Source organism: Pseudonaja textilis, chromosome 8, assembly GCF_049901715.1.
Source record: "Pseudonaja textilis isolate UNSWEBS1 chromosome 8, rPseTex1.2, whole genome shotgun sequence".
In the NCBI taxonomy this organism is placed as follows: Eukaryota; Metazoa; Chordata; class Lepidosauria; order Squamata; family Elapidae; genus Pseudonaja; species Pseudonaja textilis.
In genome coordinates, this window is record NC_141997.1 from 20,856,577 (window position 1) to 20,875,634 (window position 19,058).

General features: G+C 37.3%; 1 protein-coding gene across 2 annotated transcripts in view; it reads left to right on the forward strand.

Moving 5' to 3' along the window:
• Window positions 1-1,535: 1,535 nt before the first annotated feature.
• The window catches only part of LOC113440842 (acetylserotonin O-methyltransferase-like), a 30,270-nt gene continuing 12,747 nt past the window's right edge, over window positions 1,536-19,058 (forward strand). For both annotated transcript variants that reach the window (XM_087938490.1, XM_026707483.2), the window contains exon 1: window positions 1,536-1,698. The gene's annotated coding sequence lies outside the window, so the exon portion shown is untranslated. The remainder of the gene's footprint in view (window positions 1,699-19,058) is intronic.

The following is a 19,058-nucleotide window of genomic DNA, read 5'->3' on the forward strand; positions in this document are numbered from 1 at the left end:
TTTTGAATCCCACCACTGATACACACACATACATACTTTGGTAAATGTGATTACTAAAGATATACTTAACAAAGGTTTTGTTAGAATTTGGACTTTGAAAAAAACAGCAAAAAAAAAAAAGAGGCTATGCACTCCATTATTATCTTAATTTGCAATTTTTAGAGACAGCTAAAAATTTATGGTACAAATGCTGGCTCAAACTATTTGTGTCTAACCGTGAAATGCCATTTGCCAAATAAGAATAAAAAACAAATCAATTTATATTGTATCCCAAAGAATGTGGGAATGCATGTTATTTTTTCAAAATAGGTTTCAAGATTATTTTAGTGCCTCTAAATTAAAACAAAGTAAAGCATGGCATTGGTACACAGAAGAAGAATAACCGCTTTTTTTTTAGTCCCTCTGGATCTTCCAGAGAAGATGCTGCTAATGGAAAGGAGTGTCAGTAATCAATACAAGTGCTTCTAAAGTAAATATCCCTTTTCTCCCTTAACAGCAGCACCTGACATTGGACCTTGACTTCATTTCATTTTGTCTCTTGCTTCTTGTTCAGGTTAGGATCTGATATATGCAGCTCCTTTGAAAAAGTATTAAAAGTTGAAAGGGCAGTTTGAATCTTGGTGTAACCTGGAGAAATGAGAATGGGCTATGCTAACTTCACGGTGTCCTTTCAATGGATTTCTGACAAGCTGAACGGTCATGATGCAGCCATTTTTCTATAACCCTCTTAACTTACACTCAAAAATAACCTCTCTCTCAGTAAAATCTTCTTAGGAATCTATGGCTTTCAAACGGGAGAATTTACTTTATTTACCACTGGCTGGGCACTGGTGCAAATATAAATAACAACCCCATTCTTTCTTTTTGTTTTCTGATCAAGCATTGCTCAGTCCATAGGAAAGTCCTTGGGCTAGATCAAGGAAAGGTTTTAACAATTTGTGATTCACCAAATTCAATTGGGGCTCATCCTGTCTTTTGGGGATAAGTTCTGGTCACCAACTCAGCCCTGGAAAATTCAACAACAACCCCCAAAATGGGGAAGCCATAGTCAATATACCAATCCCACATCCACCTCACACCCCATTAGTCAGTCACAGAAAGAAACATAAGTTCTAGGACCCTAGAAGTGAAATAGTCAGAGACTGGGGAATGAACGAACGAAGTGAATTAAAAGCATCTTGTCTACACAATCAAATCACCCTAAGTAAATAAGCAGACATAATAGATGCTGGAAAGCTATCAAAAAGAATATGAAACAAAACATAGTTGATGGAGGATAATTGATAGAAGGAAGCCGGCTTAAAAAACATGAAAGTTAACTTGTAAAAAATAGCCTACAGAACTTTGAGAACAAAGCAATATTTTGCAATGCTTTTTTTTTTATCTGAAAGCATTTCCCAAGGGGAATTAAGGTAACTTGAGGTCATGCCATTCCTGAACCTGTAATGACAATATGACAGGATCAGAACCGTTTTGGCAGATTGATTAGGTAACATTTGGGGGACACACCTATACTTTCCAAATATATACCCCCTCGCTGACTTTTTTGGGACTTGTGTACAGATGAGATTTAGCCTGAGCATCTCACAAAATTATCAACAAAAGACCAACTTGTAACTTCCACTTTTCAGCCATCACGCAGATAAGACTTCAACCGCTAAAGTAAGAAATACCTGTGAAGAACTGCCTGCATTATACGTAAGAAGCTACTATTTTACTATCCAGTTTTTCTGGACTTTTTCTGTATTGAGTATTAGACCAATTTTTCCAGAGAAATTTATAGTAATTGCAACTTTTGGAATAAGATTGAAGGAGTCTTTACTTTTTTTAAAGTGTACAATAAAAGCACGTGAAAAGGATAATGATGATTGCATCTGCCTAAAAGAAGCACTATAGATAATTATGTGGTGGTAGTTTTCGGATTAATATGTCTCATTAATTCCTCCCTTGCTTTTTATCTGTATTTTAAGAAAATTTTTAGTTTAGGAAGAAAGAAAATTTGAAATGGCAAAACTACAAAAATTGGACTATTTTATAGAAATACATAATAATTCAATTCTTCTTTATTTCGTCTTTTGTTTTCTCTTGATTAGTAAGCCCCTAACAGGTCTGAATTTTTGAGGGGAAGGGGGAAGGAAGGAAGGGAAGAAGGAAAAGAGACGAATTGTCTGTTTCTTGGACTAGACAGAAAAAGTGATACAAGTTCAGTCAATTTCATGAGGGAGAAAAAAAGAAAAGGAGAGGGGTCTGCCTTTCACTGTTTTATAATTGTCAGTGAACTTCTAATAAGATAAGTGTCAGGCCTGAAAGACCAGGTCAAAACATTAATTAAACAGATATATTGTTAAAAGCCTGGGCACAAGAATCTTTTTAACTAATGACCGGCTCCTGCTTAGAGAAAAATATGGGCCAATGGCACTCAAAGGGATTATTTATTTCCCTACACTCTTTTGGAAACAATTACTGAAAAGACCTAATGGCAACCAAAAGAGCTAGATATCCTGAGACAAATTTTGCTACTAGTTTGTCCCAGGTAACTACAAGGCAACCCAATTTCCGGGGCTTGTTCTGTAATTCACTTTTTCAAATCCCTTAAATCTTCCACAATAACTTTTTCTCACAAGGAATTGTAAACTAGATTAAAACAGCACATTTCTCAGAGCTATGGGCCATTTTAAGTAACACAAATTCAATGGCCAATGTATTTTGCAAGATTGCTGGTTTTATTTTAAATTTTATTTTATTTTTAATATAAATAGAAAGAGCAACTTATTCAATATCCATATAAACGGTGTGCTGTCTGGTTACAATTTTTTTGAGTAATACTCATCATAGTAATAATAATAATATTCTCTAGTAATAATGTCATAATGAAGTGCTTTTTCCTCCTAATATTAATACATATTAATACTAATCAAAATTAATAACTTACAATAATCAACCCTAATGGTAAAATTAATCTTATTGTTGTGATTTTAGAAGTTCTAACTTCAGTTTCTCTTATTTAACTATCACTAGAACAGATCCCATATCTCAAAATATTCATTGTCTTCCTTTAATTTCAAGTGTTAGTTTACTCATTTCTGCACATTCTAAGATTTTTGTTATTATCTTTTCTTCTATAGGGACCTCCTCACCCTTCCAATGTTGTACAAACCCAATTCTGGCCGCTGTTTACACATGTACTATTAAATATACATTCCTTTTACTGTATTTTTCTGGTATAATGTCCAACAGAAATATTTCCAGTTTTAAAGCTATATGTTCCTTTATAATTTTTTCTACCCAAGTATGTATTTGTCCAATATTGGTTTGCTTTCAGGCATGTCCACCATATGTGGCAGTACCAGCCCAGGGTTTGGTTGCATTTTCCAACACTTGGCAGACATATTCTTAAACATTCTAGCTCATCTTGCTGAAGGGAAGTGCCATCTATAAAACATTTTGTATGGGTTTTCGTTATATGCAGTGGATATTGTCAATTTATAGTTTCTATCCCACAACTTTTGCCATTTGTTCAATTGTATAGAATACCCAAAGTTTGTAGTCCTTGTATCATGGTTTCTTTTACTTGCTCCTCTTCCATTCTAATAGTCAATAAATAATTATATAATTTTTTTATTAGTTTTTCCTCCGGTCCCTTTAAGATTTGATCCAATTCTGTCTGTGCTTTATAAAAGCCATAAGTTTTAGCATCTTTATAATATCTAGATTGTATCTTTACATGAGGCCACCATGCTAAGTCTATCCCTTGGCTATTCAATTCCTGAAGATTGCTGTTCTTACTATACCTTTTCCTCTTCCTGATTTAGGAGAACTATAGCATTTGAATTCTTATTTATTCTTTTATATAAATACAAGCCAAAGGCTGCTGTGCCAATGATGCAGAGAATCAGCCCATAAGCATCTATGGTATTTAAGATGTCTTATGTCATCACAGCTAGTGTCAGGTAGCGAGCCCTTTTATAACTTCTGTGGAGTTGTGATGAGTGTAGTTTTGGACAACTGCTACTGCATGAATTGAGGTTAAATGGCTAATTGCATAATGTTGTAATAACGAGGCAGTCAAGGTGTTTGATCATGATCAACTGAATCATGATGAACTTTATTGGAGTCTAGTCTTGCATTTATACACATTTTTAGTAATCCTCCTCCAACATTGGTTAACTTTGGTTTCTGCTTAACTTTCGTTACTGTTTAGCATAATAGTAATTAACACAATTAATTATCTCTAGTTAAAATCTAACATATGTTTACTTCCTCTCTCTAATCCTTCTTTACATTAGTGACTTTGTTTGCCTGAGTAGTAATTGCTTGTAAACATTCCTTATCTGAGGTTTGCCATCCAAGATAAGAACATTCCTGCAATTACAACTCTACATATCCTCGTTTTTTATTTTAAATGGAGGATTCAAAGATTTATGAACGTATCGCAATTGTAAAGGAGTAAGAGAGGGGAAGCAGGATGAAACAATGCGAATAAATTTGGAATATATTGAATAAAACAACAGGTTACAATTAGTATAATAATAATAATAATAATTATAACATAAAAGAAAAACTGTCTGAGCCAAGACCAATCAGGGAGCCAATTGGTTAGCCACTCAAAAGGTGAGTACTGAGCATGGATATTATTTTGAATGTATGATTGTAAATTGGCAAGCTCATCCTCAATAGTTTTATTCAAAGAATGAAAAATTCTGAGGATGAACATTAGTGGCATATTTATCAAAAAAGAACCAAACATTAGGATCCTTAATCTGCCAACCAGTGAATATCGATCCTGTATTAGATTGATCAGAGGCATTAAAAATAGGAAAATTGTCAGGATACATATCAGGAGCTATATTAAGTCCATACAAAGAAGAATTAAAGGTACCTGACAACCAATAGTAGTTAGAACAATAACTATAATTCCCCAGCTTTTTTAATATGTGCTGAGCAGCATCATAATCAGACCAATTATGAAGCCAAGTGTGTTTAGCATGACAACAGAAACCCAGACCCCTTGTAAATTGACTAACTTTCAAGTAACGCCAACGGACAGAATTCAATTGCATAGGGGTTTAGAAAGTGTGAAATAGATTGCAGTTGTGAGACAATAAATGTAGAAGACATGATCAAGTTAGGGGTAAAAGAAATTTGACCAAATGCCATTGTGGGCTCATAGTATAAAGTAATATTTGTGCCATGGGTCATAAACATGTATTGGGCATGACGAACCCACAAATTAGGATTAAGACGAACCACAGGAGTGTCATTTTGAGCAGAAACAACATTAACCATAAATAAAAAAGTACAAAATAAAATTATAACAGAATTAGCAGTAATAATAGCAAAAACAGCAGCAAGATTTTCAGGAGTCTGAGGTAATGAGGCCTGTTGCAGTTGTTGTTGAGCTTGATATGTAGTAGATTTAACCTGGCCCCAAGGATGGGTTGTGGGTGCTTTGACCTTGGAAGACAGACTTCCGTGTTCAGATGAAGATTGAAACCCGGAATTGGGTTGTGAAGGCCCTGATGCCATGCCATGATACAGACAAACACAGCACGCTGGAACTCACACTGCTTGTCCAGTAGAAGGATCTTCCACGGCAGCATAATCGTGACCTCAGGTGATCAGCGGTGTAGGGACTTTCCATGTTGGATCTGGAGCTTGGTGATACTTTACCAAAGGCCTTGCTAAAGATTCAGTAATTTGAAAATGCAAATTAACAGGAGAGTCTGCAAGAGAATCTTAAAAAGTTAAATAATTCCAAGTATATAATGCTACAGCAATGAGATTTTGAATCTTTCGCAGATGGTAAGGGCCAGACTCAGTTTGTAATTGTTTCTGAAGCAATGCCTTAAAAGTACAATGAGCTCACTCAACTATAGCTTGACCCTGAGAGTTGTAAGGAATTCCATGCACTAAAGTAATATTCCATTTCTGACAAAAGGTTTGAAATTCCTTACTAATATAAGCAGGGCCACTGTCAATTTTCAACTGAGAAGGCCGACCCATTACAGCAAAAGAGGATAGGCAATGAGAAATAACATCTGAAGTACGTTCATGTTTTGAAACAGTAACCCAAAGGAAATGTGAATGAGTGTCAATAGACGTATGAAGATAACAGTATGGCTTAAAGGTTGAAAACTGAGTTACATCCATTTGCCAAATTTGATTAGCTTGGGTTCCTCGTGGGTTGACACCCACTGGAAAGGGAACTGCCAGTTGCTGACAAGCTGGACAAGCACGGACAATATCCCGGGCTTGAGATAATGAAATTTTAAATTGCTTTGCAAGTGATTTGGCATTTTGATGAAAATAAGAATGGCTCTCAACAAGATCAACAAACAAAGATGCAACATCCTTTAAGGATTCATCTGTCTTCCAATTTCCTTCAGTCAAGGCATTAGTAAAGGGAATATGACTCCGAATGTGTTCTACATACAAAGAATACAAGCGAGTTTCCAAACTATTCTTTAAAGATAAAAACAAGGATAACAAATTCTTATCCAAAAAGAGAGCACAATAAGAAAAAGGAAGAGATTGCATAGTTAAATACACATATTGAGTATCAACGATCAAGTTAATAGGTTGGTCATTGAACAATTGTAAAGCCAAAATCACAGCAGCCAATTCAGCATGTTGAACTGAAGTCTGCATGGCAGTAAATTTAGAATACCATTGTTCTTGAATCTGCCAGACAACCACACCCCTTGTAGGTGATCCATCAGTAAAAACTGTAAGAGCTTTAGAAATAGGATTTCGCACAAAAATGGAAGAAAAGGCCGGATTTAAAGTAGTAGTAACCACTATTCTAGGATTCTTGGGTAAAGAATATAATAAGTTTCCCACATATTGAGAAAAGGCTATCTGATATGATTCTGAAATCATCATCAAATGCTCATGTTCAACTTTTGTACGAGTGAAAGCTATGCTAATGAAATCCTGTCCTGTAAGATGTAAGGCTCGTTTATGACCTTTAATAATCAAATCCTCTAATGCTGATTGATAAGGATAAATGTTTCTAGGCGGAGTAGCTGACAAATTAATCCATTCATGAATGTTGACCACTTGTGGGGAGGCATTAGAATAAAGACATCCCGTGGGTAAGGGTGCAGTGGGAAGAATAGCTAAACAAAGTCCTATTGTTAAGGATGTTATCCTATCCACATATCAATGCTTATTCAATATTTCTTGAAGGCATGTTCTTTGAAGATCAGTTAATACAACTAGATCTCCTGGTGATTGTACTCCCTTCAAAGACTGAAATAAGGGCAACCTATCACCAGTTGTAATGTAGAAGAATGGGCGTGCCCAATTAATAATGCCATGTAATTTTTGCCATTGTACTAAGGTATATGATTTCTGTACTTGTAAGTCAGAAAGAATTGGAATGGAGAAATTGTGCAACATTCTATATCCTAAGTAGGTATAAGGTTCTACCTTTTGAATTTTGTCTGAGGCTATATACAATCCCTGTTGTGCCACAATATCCATTAACTCTTTTAACAACTTAGATTCATCAAAATCTGGGGCTGCTATCAATATATCATCCATATAATGATAGACTAAATAGGAAGGAAATTTATTTCAAAAGGGTTGAAGAGCATTATCCACGAAATATTGACAAAGTGTAGGAGAATTAAGCATTCCCTGAGGCAACACTCGCCAATGATATCATTTTGTGGGCATGCTATTATTAAAAACTTGAACAGTAAATGCAAATTTTTCTTTGTCTTGAGGCTGCAAAGGTATAGTAAAAAAACAGTCTTTAAGATCAAGTACCAATAATTTATAAAAATTAGGAATTAAGTTAGGATTTGGTAGACCACATTGTAAAGGACCCATGGGTTGGATACATTTATTAATTTCTCTTAAATCCTGCAGGAGGCAAAATTTCCCATTTTTCTTTTTTATAACAAAAACAGGAGTATTCCAAGGACTAGTAGAAGGTTCTATATGACCAGCAGCCAATTGTTCTTGAACCTAATGTTGATAATGGCCATTGTTCCATTGTTCCACCCAAACCGGCGTAGAACAGAGCCATTTAAGAGGAAGAGCCATCATCAAGAATCAAATGAGCATTAAGAAGAGAAAGGATATCACACCCCCAAATATTAGTATGAATATCTAGAATGTATGGTTGTAGGAAAAAGGACTTACCAGCAGATGTTGTAACATTAATTTCTTGAACACTCTGCCAAGCAGCTGTAGAACCTCCTATTCCCCACAATGAAGAAACTGTCATTTTTGGCCACTGTACTGGCCACTGTAAAGAGGAGATGACAGTAACATCGGCTCCAGTATCCAATAACCCTTGAAATGGTTGTTTATTAAGGAAGAGAGAGGAGTTCAGCTGATGAAGTAAGCTTACAGATAAAGAAGTTGATCCAAACCCTGCATCCCCATGATTACCTATACCAGGAGATGGATTTTCATATAGAAGAAGAAACAATTGAACAACAGAAGAATTACAAGGAAGAACTTGAGGAAGATTCACCTAAATCTGAATCATAATGATACCAGTGTAATCTGAATCTATTACCCCAGGCACAACAAAGAGCCCTTTTTGTGAGCAGAAGAACGAGGCAAAATTAAGCCAACTAATCCTGAAGGAAGAGGACCTTTAAATTGAGATGGAACTATTTTAACTTCCAAGGGAAATTTAAACTCAATTTCCTCTTGAGTGATTAAATCAATCCCAGCACTACCAGCTGTGGCTTGGGAGGAGTGAGAGAGAGAGAGAGAGAGAGAGAGAGACTGCTGGAGGAGTCAAGTAATATTTGCTTCCAACCTTCAGAGATCATTGTATAACCATTTTTTATTCCTTCTACAAGTCCTCTTGTAAAATTACCACTAATCCCATAGTCTGTAACTGCCTTTTTTTAACTCTCTTAAGATCTGATAAGGCAGACCCTCCCAGTTTGCTACTTGCAGTCCAAGCTGTGGCCCCTGACCAGGACAATATTGTACTGGACAAACAGACAGTAATTTTGCAAGTTCTGTTCCTGAGACAGAGGCATCCCTTTTACAGTTCTCAACCATTTTCTGAAAAGAAGACTGAACAATAGAGTCAGGAGGCTTTTGCCCTGTATCTGCAGGAGCTGAGGGAATTGAAGACATATATTCAGGTGAAAAAGGGGGACAAATGACAACATTAGTACAACGTGAAGGTAGAGGTGTTAAAAGAGAAAGTTCATTGTGACCAAATTTTTCAGTTGCATGTCTACATAAATGCCACATCTGCAAAACTTCTGTTTTTGCTCGAGGTTCAGTATGCAATGTTTTCCCTATACGTTCCCAATCAGTTAATTTTAAAGACCCCTTTTCTGGGTACCATAAGCACTGAGCTGCAAACACCTGGACCAGCCTTAAGAGATTTCTCTGTGGTACCTCAGTATTATTTTTCTTCAACAAATAGCCTAATTCATCTACATGCTTCCTTTGTTCCTCAGAAAGCGAAGACCCCATACTTACAGAAACCAAAAGGTTGAAGAAACCACAAAGGGTTGAAGGTGCACCAAATCCTTGCTGGATGAAGTAAGAAGGTCACTGTTCATGCACCACTTGTTGTAATAACGAGGCAGTCGAGGTGTTTAATCATGATCAACTGAATCATGATGAACTTTATTGGAGTCTAGTCTTGCATTTATACACATTTTTAGTAATCCTCCAACATTGGTTAACTTTGGTTTCTGCTTAACTTTCATTACTGTTTAGCATAATAGTAATTAACACAATTAATTATCTCTAGTTAAAGTCTAACATATGTTTACTTCCTCTCTCTAATCCTCCTTTACATTAGTGACTTTGTTTGCCTGAGTTGTAATTGCTTGTAAACATTCCTTATCTGAGGTTTGCCATCCAAGATAAGAACATTCCTGCAATTACAACTCTACAGCATAAGGATCTCTTCAGGCCTGTGCTGGAATTTATAAAAAGGCAGTACTATATCTTTGTTAAGTACCAGAGTGTTTGTTAAGTGCCTAGTTCTGTGTGCAGTTTTCAACTCTGTGACAACAAAAAATTGTGTGCTGGCAAAACTGCCAATGGCTGGCACCTGTATAATGTTTGGTTTATCCACTGGTACTTGGTGGATATAATCTCAATATACAAGAAGATTGCTCTTTGTGATCAAGGTTCTGGTATTTCTATAAAGTATATTTGTTCCCTTAAAAGTGTAGAAACAAATTATTGAGTGAACTAAAGTTATTTGTAGTAGACAGGCCCAGTGGCTGTTCTATCCTATGTGTTCACAATTGCAGATAGACCACACTTACCAACATGAATACAGTTTTTAGCAGAACATTGCTTTGCTGCAAGCAAGTAGAAAAAGGAAAGACAATTTAAAAAGCTAAATAATAATTGCAGGAGCAAAATGTCACAGTTAAACTGCTCTGACGACTACTTGTCTGAAAAAATCTATTAAAACGTATCTTCACAGCTCTTCAGAATTTCTTAGTCAGAACTTCACTGTTTTTGTTTTGTCTGTTTACTTTTCAAAAGACTAGAAAAATGTCTTCATTACAGGTTGTTTCTGGAGTTTCTGGAGCTGGAGTGCACCTGAGGTGACTGAGGTGAACCCATGAAGTCAGTCTGTCAAATTTGCACTACTGTGCCTTTTCACCTTGGAGAGAGACAGTCTTTTTTCTGATACACTTTGTGATACATCCAATATCCTGCTTGTAACTGATTATGTGGTATAATCTGATGTAGCCTGTTTTGATTACAATGTAGTCTGGCTCACCCTTTGGTCTGGGGCTGCTCTAGTTGAACAGATTGTATAGCTCATAATTTAACTATGAATCTGGATGAAACACCTTTTGGGATTAAGATCAGTTCAAAGCCTAAAGGTCTTGACTCTCCATATACAATTTCATAGGGAGATATTTTTAATTCTTTTAAAGGTGAGCTTTTTATAGCCAGGAATACAATAGGAAACACAGGGTCAAAGTCAATTGCATCATCTGCAAAGGGTACATCACCTTACGTTCTGAGGAGGAACGTGGCCTTAGTTCTGTTCTCTTAGAGTGGGCTAAACAAACTGCACAGTTGCCAACTATCTCCTCTGCCTTTGTATGAATTCCATTAACCTATGAACTAATGCTTCTGTTTCTTCATGACTTTAGTTGTGAGGCTATTGATCTCATCATTAGGGACTACTTGGGTGTCAATAATAACATCATTGTTGGATTCCTGTTCTAGTTTATGCTACCCAACGTGCTCAAGAAATTTAGCACTAGCACTACAGTAAATATTAGCTGTGCCTGGAGCCCAGAATCTAAACGATCTATGGTTGGCCTTGTAACCTAGAAAAAATAATTTCCTAGCTCTATGTTGCCCTTTCAGTCTTACTTGTGAGAGAATATGCACCCATGTTGAAGCTCTAAATGTGTGTAGATAATTTAAATTTGTTTTTTTGCCATGCCAATGAGTGAATGGCAATTCACCAGTTGTTGTGCTCACCACATTGTTTAACACATGGTTGCTACACATTATGGCTTCACCCCGCAGTGTTTCAGGCAAATCTGAATCAGATAACATAGTGTGAGCCATGGCTTGTAATGTTTGCCCTCTTTGTTCTATAAATGAATTATGTTCTGGCCTGTAAGGTGCAGAACACTTATGCTCGATACCAGCCAATTTCAACATCGTTTGGAATCTATTATTAATAAACTCAGTCCCGTTATCTGTAACTAAAGTAATTACCTTACATTTCATTTTCCTTTCTTCAAATCTTAGCCAGTTAAAGAAATGTTGGAACGTTTCTGTTTTGTTTTTCATTAGATAGCCAAAACTGTACTGGGAGTAATGATCCATTATACCCAAAACATAGCAGGCACCTCCCAAACTGGGTTTCTTAGGACCAATTATGTCAGCGAAAGCAACCTCTAAAAGTTCTTTGCTCTTAAACCCATTCAGTTTGTTTGCTGGAGTAACCTTGCTTTTCTCCTGATTACAGGCATTACAGTTTAAGTACTTGCTACAGGGTTTTAATTTTAATTAATTTATTAATTAAATTAATGTGCCCCAGACATCTATGCAGTAAATGTATACATTCATCATGTGGCTTAACAACTGAGTTAGCCATCTGCAACTGGTCATCATGTATTACATATAAATCATTCTCTAAAGTAGCAGTACTTTTACCCTCTTTCTCTATTATACAGTTATCTCTCCTAAAGGTTACTACATAACCAATATTAACTAAAGCCCTTACTGATAACAAATTAAATTTCAGTTTAGGTACATATAACATAGATAAATGCTCATTTACACATGAACAATATGCAGTACCTTCACCAGAAGCTTTTATCTTCCATTCATTTGCCAATGATACATGTTGCTTAATTGTGGACATCTTTACAAACCTTTCTCTATTTCTAGTAATGCACTGTGATACTCCACTATCAACTACCCACAAATCATGTTTTACAGTTGAATTGCTAGACGTAGCTAAATTAACATTTTTCTTAGCCTTCTGGTGATTACCAGTATTCTGTCATCTTCCCTTCTTACAGAATCTAGCTGTATGTCCCATAGCCCCACAAGAAAAACATTTCCTAACAGTATAGGCAGTTGAAAACAAATTTTCTTCTTGTGGTTGTTTCTCTCTCAGTTGGTTTCTATCCAGCCTTCTTCTTGCCTCTTCTAACAATCGTCTGGTAATGTCAGTCAATGTCAGTTCATTTCTGGTCAGGACTTCCAGTGAAGATACATAATCATCATAATTTTCATCCAATGAGGAAAGAATAATGTAAACTTGATGTAGCTCTGAAAAAATCATTTCCTTCTCATGTAGCTCTTTAAAAGTTCTTTTCATAAAGTTCAAATGAGCTAACATATCTCCACCTTTCAGAAGACGTGCTCTAAACAGTTTATGTGTAAGATGTATGTGTGCACCTACACTGTCATGAACATAAATCCTCTTCAAATTCTCCCAATACCTAGCAGCAGACTCTTCTCCATGAATATGGACTAGCTGCTGTTCACTCAGTGTTAGTCCAATTATACAAAGAGCTCGTTTGTTATTCCGTTTAAAGTCAGCTAACTTTTTGGCATCATCCTCATTATTTGGATCCCAAGCATTTACATCCGGTGGATCCTGAACTGCAGCCCATAACCCTTCCCTATGCAGAAGTAGACTGCACTTCATAGACTAGGAAACATAGTTTGTTCCATCCAACCAGGTTATCAGTGATAGACTTGTTGACGGGTCTTGTGCCATCTTTACCAGGACAGTAACCCACAATTAAACAGTAAACAGCTGTCTGTATACGGTACTGTGTATCCACATTAACTCTCAATTATCTGAGTCTGGTATGTTTTGGCCCATAACCAGTGTTGAGGTATTCCCCGTTAGGAGAATGAGTGCACTCAGGGAAACATAGTGAGAGTGATGTTGAACAACACACGATCAGCATACAGATACACTGAATAGTAAAATGTAGGTTTTACTTACAGTCAATGGGTAAACCAAGTCCAATAGTCCAAATCATGCATGGTTAAAGCAGTTAGTCCAGGGATAATCCAAAAAGGAAGTCAAGTATCATAATCAAAGTTCAGTAAATGGAGTTTGCTTACAGTTGCAAGACTCACAGCAATCCAAGCAGAACAACGATCAGGCAATACGGCAAAACAGGAAATGCAAGGAGAAAGAAACCAGGTTTCTGGCTCCATCTTATGACCGTTGGAGGAACCTCAGCCAATCACACTTACAGCATTCTCTTAAAGATACAGTATTAAATTACTATCCTGGTTTATATATTTCCAATCCAACTGTTAGGTGACTATCATTCCTAACAATATCGCATAAGCTTTGTGCTTATGTTCACAAGAGAAGAAAGAGTTATGACCAAAAAGTCAACCAATAAAGGCTGGAAATTATTTCCTTCAAATGAATAGAAAGAATATCAGAAATGATGCATCACAGGATGATTATCTATCTGGCTGCTCTTGGACCTTGAGTTGGAGTGACATATTAGCAAAGGAGGGTAAAGGTCTGCTCTGTCATGTATAGAGTTCATTGTGCAATAACAAATCAGTCCAAAGAAAATGGTTTTTGTGTGTACGTATCTAAGCTATTTATCAAAGTCATAAACGCTTTCAAGGAGAAACTGAGAAGATTGCTATCTCGTCTTTTCACTTCCCATCTCCCCATCTCAAGGGGGAAAATGTAGTAAATTGTTTTTGTCCCTTGCCTCAAAATAATTTAAAAAATGCAACCTAACCAACCTCTTCTGAAGATAGGGGGTGTGCATATTTTAACCACTGTTTATCAAGCAATGGAGACTACAAAAGCATGCCTCTAAGAAGAAACTTTCCCAATTCTTCCCTGGAATCTGAAGGACAGAAGAGAAAGGTATTGTGATAAATCAGTGACAATATGCTAAGCAGAGCAGGCAGAACTGAAAAGGGTCAGTGGCAGAGGTGGTATTCAGCAGGTTCTGACCAGTTCTGGAGAACCAGTAGCGGAAATTTTGAGTAGTTTGGAGAACCGGCAAATACCACCTCTGACTGGCCCTGCCTCCCTCTTTTCTCTGCCTCCCAAGTCCCAGCTGATTTGCTGGGTCTTCTTTTGTTGCCCTGCACAGGAGAATGGAGCTGGAAAGCAGGTTAGTGGGGTGGGGAGGGAATGGGATTTCGCAGAAACCTTCCCCTGGAGTGGGGTTGGAATGGAGATTTTACAGTATCCTTCCCCTGAAGTAGGGTGGGAATGGAGATTTTGCCATATCCTTCCCCTGGAGTGGGGTGGGAATCAGTGGTGGGATTCAAAATTTTGTATATTGTAATACAATTAATTGAAATTTGTACTACCAGAGTTCTTCCTTCAGGGTCCGCCCAAATTAGCTCCGCTTTTAAGTCATCTCTCACATATATTGTAATACCTTTCTTTTTGTGCTTATCTGCTGGTGCTGTGAATAATTTTCCCAGTTTCGGACAATCTAAAAATTTCTCGTCATTTTTCCTAATGTGTGTTTCTTGTATGCAAATTATATCAACCTTTTGTTTTATTAGTTTGGTTAGAATCCTTTTCCTTTTGGGTCTTGAATTTACACCATTTATATTGATGGAAAGAATTTTCCTTCCTTCCTCCATTACCTACCGTATTTCCCCATGTATAAGCCACCCCTTTTTTCCAAAATTTTCAAGCCCAAAAAGTTGGGGGGTGGCATATACAAAGCAGGTACACTTTTTATACGTGAAAAATGCATAAAATAATAAAGTAGGAATAAACTGTTTTTCCAGCAGTATGCTATACTTTTTTGTAAAAATTGTACGTGATGATACGATTACGAGTGCGAGTACGCGATAGAAATGCATACGCTAGGCATCGGCCTGAATGCTTCGTTCCTACTCTCGTTCCGATGCGTAGATTGCTAGCGTCGCCCGCACCGCTTTCGGCGTCATGACCGAAGTTGTAGATCTAGACGTCGAATTTTGTTTCTTTGTAAATTTTCTTTCTTCATAACTTGTTTCTCTAATAAAATATTTTTTTCAAAACTTCACAGTCCAAAAATTGGGGGGGTGGCTTATACAAAGGGGGTGCTTATACATGGGGAAATACGGTAAGTCTGCTTCGCTTTTTGTCTTGTAACTATATGGCTCTCTTTTTGTGGTTGATATAGGGTTGTTTCTTCTCTTTCCTGTTGTAAGTTGTCTTTCCCTTGGATTTGGATGGGTCTTTCTTCTTGGTTCCTATGGCGGTTACGGTCTTCCTGCATGTTCCTTTGAATTTCCTCCCATCATGTTGGTCCTCCGTGGTTGTTAGCTGTTCTAGGAAGTCTTGTGCTTGTTCTGTTGAATCAATTTTAATTTTTCTTCCCTTCCACGATATTAACATCCCTTCTGGGATTAGCCATTTGAATGAAATGTCTTTTTTATTTAAGTAATTGGCTAAAAATTTATATTTTTGCCTTATGGCCCTCACTTTTCTTGGAATTTGCTTAAGAACAATGATCTCTTTGCCCTTATATAATATTCTCTCATCTCTGGCCATTCTCAGTATTAGGTCTCTCATGCATCTTCTTGAAAAATGGATATGTATCTCCCTTGGGCAGTTGTGACACCTTGCATAATTGGTATTCACCCTATAGACTTCGTCGAATTCTTTGAGTAAGTCATCTTTCTCTTTCTCTACTAGTTCAGCCAGCAGACCTGCCATTAGTTGCTCTAGTTCTACATTTTTGGATTCCTCCACATTCTGGAACCTTAGGTATGCTGCTGCTCTGTCCATCTCTAGTTGGACCAAGGAATCTTCCATTTCTCTGTTTGCGTTTTTAAAGTCTTCCTCAGTCCTTTCTAGGTTCTTCTCCACTCGTTCCGTCCTCTTCTCTATTTCTTTTATTTTTATTTCAGTTCTTTTCATAGCCAATTGCATTGTCCCAGCCTTTTCTTCAACTTTCTGTATGTCTACTCTCATCTCCGCTTTTAGTTTACCCATTTCTTCCTTCAGTTCGCTAATATCGGCTCTAGTCTCACTGTGGTTCTTGATCATAATCTCCTGCATTCTGGACATTGATTCTTGCAGGGGTAATAATGTCGCTTATAAATTAGCATTGGTAACGGTTGGTTGTTTTTCTCCTGTCAGGGTCTCTTCTATAGTTTTCTGTGTTGTTGGGGAGGCTGATGCCAAAGTTGTTGTCAAGGTCTGGGTGTTCTTCCTTCCCATTTTCAGGGCCATGGTTGTTGTGGAAGTCATCTCTAATAAGATTTGTTTTTGCAATTGGACTATGTTAAGTATATTGTCCCAGATCACCATTCAGTGTTATAGCCCCTTGAATGTGATTACAGGTCTGTTTACTAAAATTACACCACCACGTTGTTTTAATCTCTTTCTACAGCCCAATTTGTCATTTGGGCGATTTAAATTCCAATATTATAAAATGTTATCAAATACTATATATTATTCTCTATAATAAGTTTATATACCAAAGTCAATTATATTTTACAACTAATAAATCAATACCATGTCAGGTCAAACTTATTTAAGGCTTACAAACAACTCTAAGATTTCTCACTCTATATATACCTTTATCCTATATTGTGTGTTAATGTTGAGAGTTCCACTTAATCTAAATCAACCATATTTAACAATCCTTAGAATTATTATATATTCAAGACACTCTAATCAGTTAATACTTATATCTGTAAAAAGCAATTTTCCTTTATTATAAATTTATAAATACTGTAGAGAGAAAGGAAAGACTAAGAGAGAAAGGGAGAAAGAGAGGGTGTGGAAGAAAAAGGGTATTTTAGATTTTGAGGGTTGCTAGACACGTGTCTGTGGAATTGGTACCAAAGGAAGGCAAATCTGAGTTGAGGCTGGCGTTTCTGCCTTATAGTCTTTCTTCCTGGGTGAGCCAGAGGAGCAAAGGGAGGAAGTGCTGACTAATTGCTGTCAGCGCTCCGCGATCAATCTTTACCAGGCTTCCGTCTATCCCTTTCCTTCTCCTTCTTCTCTTTTCTTCTTCCCTTCTGCCAGCAATCATCAATCCACTGTCACTTAGAGTGTCCGCTCCAAATCAGTCATGTTAGAAATCAGTTTTGTAAGCAACGTTGCTAGCAGGCAGAAGACCTTTCACATAAGAGTCAGCGGATCGCTATCCCACTCTCTGTGCCCTGCTCTTCCCTCCTTCACAGCTATAATCCTTTGCTAATCTTCTGGTCTTCTCAGGAACCAGTCTCAGATGGCAGTTCCCTCACAAGCCTCTTGAATTCCCCGCAGCCTTCTTCTCTCACTGGCAATCTCCTTCTGAATGCTCCAATCCACACTTTCACTTTAAGTAACGAGCCTCTCCGCCCGCTTTTGTCCCCCCTTTCACTTTTTAGACTGCTTTTCTAGCCGCTTATCTCCAGGTTCCAACAACTATTACTCACATCAAAACAGGGAGGATCAGACACCGATCTCTGTCACGACTTTTATAGTCCTTCCGCTCTTTTCTGCTCGGATCTTTCAGGCTGTCACTTTTCCCTTCATCAGTTCAGTGACAGGCCGGACTTTGGAGCCACCATTTGCTGGCAACTGACTTGTTCGTGCTGGTCTCAGAGGCTCTTCCTTCATTGCTGGGGGGTTGCCTTCCCCCAAAAAGCAACCTGGGGGTCCTCTATGCTGACACGAAGTTCTACGGGTTTCGTGTATCCACTAAGGATCACTCCAAATGCTAGAAGAGGTGTTTGAAAGCCACAGCTGGGCTTCTCCACCTCTGGACATCCCTGTCCTGTCACCAGAAGTCAGTTTGTAATTTTCAACTAGCCTGGGGTATCCCTTTTTGAAGATGGGGATGACCATGGCTAGTGACCATAGGTTTGGCAAGGAGCTGGTCCTGAAAGATTTTTCAAAGATTATGCTTAGAGGTTCAGCTATGGCAGTGGGTATTATTTTTAAGAAGTAGGCACAAATTCCCTCCGGTCCAATAGACAGAGATGGTTTTAAATTGTGTAGTGCTTTTTCAACATAGTCTTCTGTAAAATCGACATGTGTTAGATCATTGTAGTTGTCAGTTTGACTAGAAAAAGAATGTGTTAAAGAAGTTGGCTTTAATGGTGTCATTATTGCAGTCTTTACCATTTGCTTCTTTTAGGGGTGGGATGGACCTTGAGTTTTTCAGTTTGTTTTTACAAAATTGTAGAAAGTGCGGGTGGAATTGGTGCGTAGAAGGTTTTCCTCTTGTTTAATGTGATAATTGGTGCATTCAGTCTTTATCTGGTGGCATAAATTTTTGTATCAGCTTTTAAAGTTGGAAACGTGACCAGATTTGTTTTTCTACCAAAGGGATTTTTATTTATTTATTTATTTATTTATTTATTTATTTATTTATTTATTTATTTATTTATTTATTTTGTCAAGCGATTATTAGATAACAGGTATAAGTATAAACATGATTATGAATACATGAAATGGATACAAATAAGAAACAAAGAAACAATAGGACAGGGACGGTAGGCACGTTGGTGCGCTTATGCACGCCCCCTACAGACCTCTTAGGAAAGGGGTGAGGTCAATAGTAGACTGTCTAAGGTTAAAGTTTTTGGGGTTTGGGGAAGAAACCACAGAGTCAGGTAGAGTA